Source organism: Antechinus flavipes, chromosome 4, assembly GCF_016432865.1.
Source record: "Antechinus flavipes isolate AdamAnt ecotype Samford, QLD, Australia chromosome 4, AdamAnt_v2, whole genome shotgun sequence".
Lineage (NCBI taxonomy): Eukaryota > Metazoa > Chordata > Mammalia > Dasyuromorphia > Dasyuridae > Antechinus > Antechinus flavipes.
The window spans coordinates 258,197,604-258,206,331 of NC_067401.1; positions in this window are offsets into that span (position 1 = coordinate 258,197,604).

Here is an 8,728-nt window from a genome sequence, read left to right on the forward strand (position 1 = left end):
AAGATCACCAAAAACCAAGAATTATAATATTGTAAGAGGATCTTTTAAGATCAAGTAAATTTTGGCATCAAGGTTAAAAATTTGGGGAATTAATGCAGCTAGCTTGTGAGCTAGGATAACTTAGAGATTTGATGCCAGAATTCAGAGAGCATGGAAGATATTAGGGTCAGCTCTCAATTCGGTAATTGAAAATCCATGAAAGTTAGGTTCATAAGCTCCCTGGACAGAATACCATTAGAAGTGATCTCTTAGACTCATGCTTCAAGTTTAAAAAAAATATATTTTGAAATTACACCTGGTAGGAGGGAGGAGATAAACTTTAGTCAGTTGAGGAGATGTCCAGGTTTGAGCCAGCTCATACAAAAAACAAGCAAACAGTACACAATACCCCCCTTTTCCTTGGTTCCTTCTGTGTTCTGTTGCTATCCAATATCATTAAAATTCACTTGGCTACTTGCAGAAAACAAGCTAAAAAACTTAAGAAGTTCAAGTTCTGTATTAAGAAAAGTCATTGGCTTCTCTACTGAGTTATTCTAATTATTCCTGCCTCCCAAAGCATCCAGTACAATTCCCTCTGGCCCCAGCTCAAGGCTTCTCTAAGCAAAGACTGCCAATCATTTGGCAGTTTTAAGATGTGAAAGAAAAGTCTTCCAAGGATTAACCAAGTTTAGAAAACTAATTTCTATTTATGAGCTACACCAAGCTCAGAGCCCATACTCTCTCCCCCCCCCCCAAAAAAAAAAAAAAAGATCCATAGATTTAGGACAGGCAATAGCCTATTTCACTGTCTACCTTTGTCTTTCTGATCTCAAACTTTTGCATCTCTGCTGCTAGGAGTCTGGTAAGACAAATCCATTGCTGAGTCCCTTGACCCATAAATTCACAGCTAGAATTATATTGACAAAGGTCCCATCTCAGGCCTTTTCCAAGATTATTGCATGCTCTCATGCCCTGCCTGATTTCTGACTGAGAAAATAAAGGGAAGCAAAACTCAGTGCCCAGAACTCAAGATATTCTTGCCCAACTTAGGCTTGGCAGAGGGAAGGAAGGAGTTCTAGTAGAGTGCAGAGCAAGAGATTAAATATACCTGATAATAATTTTCTATAAATTAACAGTATCTCAGATCCTGTTACCACTATTGTATGTACTTTTGTGATTTAGTGGCTAGGGAGGTAGTCCTGATAAGGTGGGTTGTAATATATTAAACAGCCTTACACTTGGAGAAGATTTGGATTCAAATTTTGGTTGTATCACTTGCTAAATTAGGAATACTCACTATTACAATTTAAATGAAGACTATTTGTGTTAATTCGATGAATTTTAAAAGAGAAGAACTGATCTATTACCCCCATCTTTTTCAATTCTGAAATCATTCTGTGGTCATTTCATGTTGACTCTAGGAAAGGAAAAAGGAGACAAACCCATGCACAAAATCTTCATGTCCAGTTGATATTTATTTAAGGATTTTCAGTAATAGGCTTGAATCCTCAGAGAGATAAAAGACATAAAGGAAGGCTGTGGCTCTCTAAGTCTCTGCTCAGATTGGATCATGGCGCAAGAACAACACCAAAAAAGGTTTCCCAAATTTTCCCTTCTGAACAGGAAAAGTCTCATGTTGTAGGGATACTACCTTGATTGGGGGGTGAAGAAGTTTCCAAGGTGGAAAAAAAAAGGCGTTATCTGTTAACCTTCAATTTCAGGTCTGTGCTTTGGTGTTTTTGAGCACTGTCATTGATTAAAAGGGCAAAACATAGAAAAAAGGAAATAGAGAATCTTATTCACTCCATGACTGACTTTGGGCCTGTTCTCATAGAGATAGGAGCCAGCTCTTCATAGATTTGGCTAGACTTCTGAGAAATTTTCCCCTGCACAGGGTAGTCATGAGCTCATGCAAAGAACAAAGGTGCCATTAAGTTTTTTCATGGACTAAATTTCTGATTTAATTCTTAACTCTTAGAGTAGACAAAGTGAATAAGTAAAATATTCACTCAAGTCCTTCCTATGGCAAAACAGTCCCTGCTGAAAAGAACTTAAATGTACAAAAATGTTAATAGAGGCTCTTTTCATGATAGCCAAAATTTATAAACTAAGGGGACACCCACCTATTAAGACATAGATAAACAAATTATGATGTAAGAGAATATGTAAGGGAATATAATTGTGTTTTAAGAAATTATTAGCAGCAGCTAGGTGGCACAGTAGATAGAGTACCAACCCGCAAGTCAGAAGGACCTGAATTCAAATCTGGCCTCAGATACTTAATACGTTTTAGATGTGTGACCCTGGGCAAGTCATTTAACTCCAATTGTCTCAGCAAAAAAAAAAAAAAAATTACTAATAGTTCCATAGGAAAACTGGGAAGACCTTTTATTAGCTGATATGCAGTAAAGAGAGCAGAATTAGAAGAAAAAAATTATACAATAGAGAAAAACAACTTGGAAAGACTTTAAAACTCTGAACAATTCAATATTAAACCATGAATCCAAAAGAATGATGAAATAAACAAACATAAAATGCAAAAAAAAGTGCATTTTCAGATATAAACCATGCAGGAATTTGTTTTGCCCCTCTATGAAGTTATGTATTGAGAACTTTCCTTTGCAGGGATTTTCCAGGTATAATTTGCTCAATGGGGGATAGTTGGAGGAATTAATTATTTTTTAAAAAGAACAAAGTATCTTTATGCTATGTTTATGCTATGTATTTCAATATGATTTATAGCGCTATAGCAATATTGCTCTGAATTAACACTCAGGCACTGAACACTAACGAAGGGGAATGTTGAAAATATACTGTGTCATCTTGCTAACTAAAAGATAATATTTCAATGCATTGTTTTAATAAGGTAGGGACTGTGACTTATATTACTATTCATGTGGATGAATACACAGTATTGGAAAAAATGTGTTAAATGCACAGGATTTAAAGTGAATATCATATTTTAAAATCATTGTATTGCTAAGATTCATATTCTGTGTAATATTTAAATTTAAAAAAATCCCCTGTCCTCAAAAAGTTTACCTAACAACAGCCAATATTTATAGAGTGCTTTAAGGTTTACAAATCACTTTATATATCTTATTTCACTTGAGGCTCACAAAACTTTGTAAGATATATGCCAGCATTATTTCCTTTTGACATATGAAGAAACTATGTTTGGAAGTAACTGAGTAATCTGCCCAAAGTCACATTACTTAGCAAGCATCTGAGAAGGAATTGAAGTTTGGGTCTTCCAAGTTCAATACTCTATCCATAATAATAGACTCCTTTCAAATAGAGCTGGTGAAGCAGGATAAGATTAAACTATAAGTCCTTAAACCTAATTCTGATCTGTAAATTTCTAAATCCCTCTGAGTCTGATCCCTCTATAGTCTGACTCTAATTTAGAATGCCAATGTTATTGGCTAATCTCCTTCCTGCCTTCTACATTTAAGCCAATCCAGAACTAGGCAACTAGATTTTTCCTGATCTTTTCCTATTCTCTCTTATCCCCTGTATATTCATGCAATTTAACCTTAGACCTGGAACATATATCCTTTTTATCTACCCTACCTGAAATATTTCTTCTTTACAAATTAGATCAGATGCTATCTTCTCCCAGAAACCTTCTCTACTCCACCCCCATCTCAAATTTTCTAAAGACACTTTGGATGTCTGTCATCTTTCACCCTTACCACATCCTATTTTGTAACTTTTTTCTGAGACAAATCATAGCATAAACCTAGAAATATCTTCAGAGAGTTGCCTAATCAAAGAATTAAAGTCATCCATAATCATGAAAGTAGTAACCTAAATCTTGAAAGAAAATATAGCACCACATCACACTGATTCTCAGTCCCACAGTCAGATGTGGAGAAAATCACCTAACAATTCTTGAGTGTTCTCTTTTTAAAGCAGTACCCACTATCAGGGTTCAGAAACTGTATAGATACTTCCTTGGTGTTCCTTCTTGTACAAGAGATCAGAAATATTGCCCTTCTTTTTCCCATAATAAGTTGGGGCTAGGGAACTGTCCACATGCTGAACCAGCCAATCATTGTTCACCTCTCTAAATCTAAACTTTCAATCTAAACTAAGTGCTTCATTAAATTAAGTCTTGAAAATGAACACATTTAGATAACTTAATTTGACAAAGAAATTATTCTAGATTCCTAAAGTCTCTAAAATTGGGGCATAAGTTCTTCCAGGACCTACTAAGATCAAAAGCTTTTGATTTTGACAACAGATTCTGTGTGCTGCTTATGAAAAAGTCTCATTTCCATTAAGGAAAGTCTCATTTCCAGATAATGCATTTTTTTGCCTTCAGCAAGCCACAAAAGAAACAAAAAATGTAAAGAAAAAATTAATCTAATTTATAGGAAAAGAGTTAAAGCTCAAAGAGAGGTCTCGTCTATCCACTCATTTCACAGATGAGAAAACAGAGCTCTAGAGAGGACAAGTTACTTGCCCAAAATCATGGAGTAAGTGGAAGAACCAAGATTTGAACCCATATCCTCTGTCACTAAATCCAGAATGCTTTTCATTGTACTCAAGGTTCCTCAAATTAAACAATATTGTCTTAAACAGCAATCTTTGAGAGACATGATTATTTTACTGTGTGAAAGATTTTTACTTTTACCTGGGATTTCAAACCATGCCTTCCACTTAAATCTCCAGCTTTATCCAAACATATTATAAATCTTACAAACAAAAACAAGGTATTTGTGAGGCAGCTTTTGATATGAAGTTTCATTGATGTGAAAGATATTGTTTATTCTTCCTGCTTAGAGAAAATCTTGACTGCTTCTTCAGCAATTTGACCCCTCCTTTTTCCCCCTCTGTTTTGCCTCTTTCCACTCCCTCTCTACACCTCTGCTTTCAGGTCCTTGTGATTTGTGAGTCCTGGGAATCAGATTCAATAGACTAGCATTCATCAAAACATATGCATTTCTGGGGCTCAGAAGAGGAATGTATTCAGAACACCAGCACTTATTTCCTTTTCATGTCTCCTGTTTTGAAGTCCAATGCGATAATTAAGTTTCCTCTTGGCTCTGAGAAGATTCTGAAAGTGCATCAGCTCTTTGTAAAAAGAGCGTTTAATATTTACAGTTCAATGTAGTGCACTATTTTGTAAAAAAAAAAAAATAATAATAATAATAATAATAATATGGAAATTAAACAAGGTACTCAGGGAAAGGAGTTTCTTTTGTTGCTTGGGGGATGGGAAGAAGCTACACAAATTAAGTCCAAAATTAAATGTATATGAGATTGTTGAATGAATTAAGGAAAGCTAAACAAAAGAGCTGAAGTCCTATCATGCTGCCACACAATGAAATCATAAAAATCAAAACATATATTTCCCATCTCAGAATGCATTTTATTTTAAAACAATGGCCAAGTTTTCGTCCACTATTGTGGTGATGGTTCAATCATGTCCAACTCTTGATGATTATATAGACTTATCCACGGGGTTTTGTTGGCAAAATTACTGGAGTGGTTTGCTATTTCCTTCCTCAGTATGTCCCCATCTTATAGATGAAGAACTGAGATAAGGATTGTCAGTTAATAAAGGTCATACAGCTGTTGTTCCTCCATTTCAAAGAGGACCACAACATCACAGGGTTGTCTTAACTTACTTGTAAACTGGATTAAGTGAAGTAGACTTGTACAATGTCATCAGCCTCACTCTCTCTTCCAGAATTATCAAAGTCCAACAGCTGGACAAAAATCAGGATAACTAGCAATGACTCAGGAAACAGTGGATGACCATGATATCTTCAATGCCTGACCAAGCTTTAAACTACCTCATGGCTATTGGAATAAATTGTTTTCATCTACCCATTTCACTAGAGGAAGTCTTCACTTGTTTAGAGTAGACATCCCCCTAATTCACTGACAAATTTGAATACTGTTGGTTATCCTCAATTTGTTTTAGCCCATCTGATAAAATGGTTACTAGAGTATGTCCACTGCTCATGCTACACAGTTTTTAGAACCATAAGTAAGAACTAGATGAGAGATAGACACCCATAGGGGATGAATAGCCCTGAAAAGAACTTGGCAAGCCCTTACACTAGAGTTACCAGTCCACCCTGAATACTTCATATATTCTTAGAAAGTGTTTGAAGTGAGATTTGAACTCAGATCTTCCTGAATCCAGGTCTAGTGAGCTATCCACTGTACCACCTGGCTGCCCCTTTTATCTTATATAGCTTTTGAGGAAAAATTTCTTGATTCTGCTTCTGTGGAGAAAAGTAAAGATATTTACTCTATCCAAGAAAATTTGGGAGGTATAAAGGGCTAAGAATTTGCATTCTCTATCTGAAGTTAATTCACTGTAGAAAGTTAGCCAGGCCACTAACTTTTCTGGGCCCCAGGATACATATCTGTCATCCATCCATTTATCCATCTGTTCATTCATTCATTAATTTCTCCAATAAACAATTAAGTGCTTACTATGTATGACATAGACACTGTAGAGGATATAAAAAAGTTAAATTTTAAGACACAATAATTATTCTAAAGAAATAATAAAAATATACACAAAATAAGTAGTAGTTAGGCAAGACATATAACTATTAAAAATAACAATAAATGAATATCACTTTGTAATACCATGTATCTAGACTTAGAAATAACTTCAGAGGCTATTTTATAAATGAGGAAACTGAATTCCAAGGAGTTAATGACTTGAAAAGGTCATTGAAGAAGTATGTAAAAGTCAAAAGAAAAGATTTAATACAGATCCTCAGCTTCCTTTGACAATTTTCTTTCTATTATGCCATGCCACCTCCCTATACTTGCATTGAAAAAAATTATTTGAAAAAAAATTGAAGTTTTAGTAGATTGCAAACTCAACATGAGATCTATGTGACAGCATTCAAGAAAGTCAATATAGTCTTGGACAACAAATTAAAGGAATCATATTATTTCAGATTAGGGAGATGATAGCTCTCAAGTCAGCTACATTAGGAGTGTTATGCTTATTTCTTGGCATCACATTTTAGGGAAGATATTTACTATCTGGAACATGACCACAGAAGGGCAATCAGGATGATGAGAGACCTTGAAACCATACCAATAAGGAGATTGACAGAAATTAAAATAGTAAGCCTTGATTAGAGAATACAAAGAGTATATAAAAGCTTTTTTCAAATATTTGAAGAGTTGTCTTGACTATTTCATCTTGGTCCTATTTGGAGAAAAAGGTAAAAAAACTGCAGAGAGGTAGATCTGAAGTATACGAAAGGAAAAATTCCCTAATATTTAGAATGACCCAAAAAAGGAATAGACTCCTTTGGGAAATAGAAATTTTCTCTTTCTTAGAGATCTTCAAATGAAGGTTGTATGGCTGGTCACAGGTAGGATGCCTATTCAGGTTCCTTTGAAAAAATATTATATTCCAATATTCTGTGAATCTATATTAAACTCATTACCAAGAAGGTGCTTATGACTTCTCACTCTATTGTCTCGAACTCACTACCTGATGACTTAGGATGCGGTTCAAAAGAGAATTGTACTACTGGTACAAAACAGATTCAAGATGATAGCAAATGTTTGTTTTTTTTTAAGTGTGAAATTTGTGCTTAGTACGGTTGAAAGAAAGTGTTATCCACATATGTATATTTGTGGAAAGAAATAGTAACAAGACTTTTAAGGGAGTGTATTTAGGAATTAGGTTTGGTTGGTTTGGATTGGTGTTTTTTTTTTTAATCTATACAGGGAGATGGGAAAATATAACCAAAATTCTACTACCTGAAAACTTTACCTGCTGTATATAATCAAAACCAACAGAAATATGGAAGGAGGGAAGAGAAATGGAGAAGAGAGGGAAAGTAGAAGGGAAGGAAGAAGAAAGGAAATGAGAAAGGGAGTAAAGGAGAGAGAGAGGGAAGAAAAAGAAAGGGAAGAAAAAAGGAAGGAAGGAGGGAAAGGGAAAGAAAAGAGGGAGTAAGGAAATAAGCATTTACTATGCATCAGCTATGTGCCGGGTATTGTGCTAATCAATTTACAAATATTGCCTTTTTTAATCCTCTTAACAATCTGGAGAGTAGATGCTATTATTATTATTATTATTATTATTATTAGCATATTATTGTTCTGAAAACTGAAGCAGATAGAGATTAAGTGACTTGACCAGAGTGATATAATTAACATCTGAGGTAAAATATTAACTGAAGTCTTCCTAATTTCAGGTCCAGCACTCTATTTATTGTACCAACTAGCTTCTATAAAATACTTCACAATTTTCAAAGCACCTTACAGATATCTCATTTTGTCCTAGGAAGTAAGATGTTTTTATTATTCTCATTTTGTAGATGAGAAAACAAAGAGAAAGGTTAAATGACTTATTCAGGGACATACAATTAGTGTCTGAGGCAAGATTTAAAGTCATTTTTCGTTTTTTTTTTTAATTAAAATTTTTTATTTGCAAAACATATGTATGGGTAATTTTTGACCCTGAATAAGTTATATATATGAATGTTATAGAATTATTGTTCTATAAGAAACGATCAGCAGGATGATTTCAGAGAGGCCTAAAGAGACTTACATGAACTAATACTAAGTGAAATGAGCAGAACCAGGAGATCATTATACAAGGCAACAACAAGATTATACAATGATCAATTCTGATAGATGTGGCTCTTTCCAACAATGAGATGATTCAGATCAGTTCCAATAATCTTGTGATGAAGAGAACCACCTACACCTAGAGAGAGGATTGTGGGAAATGAGTATAGACCACAAT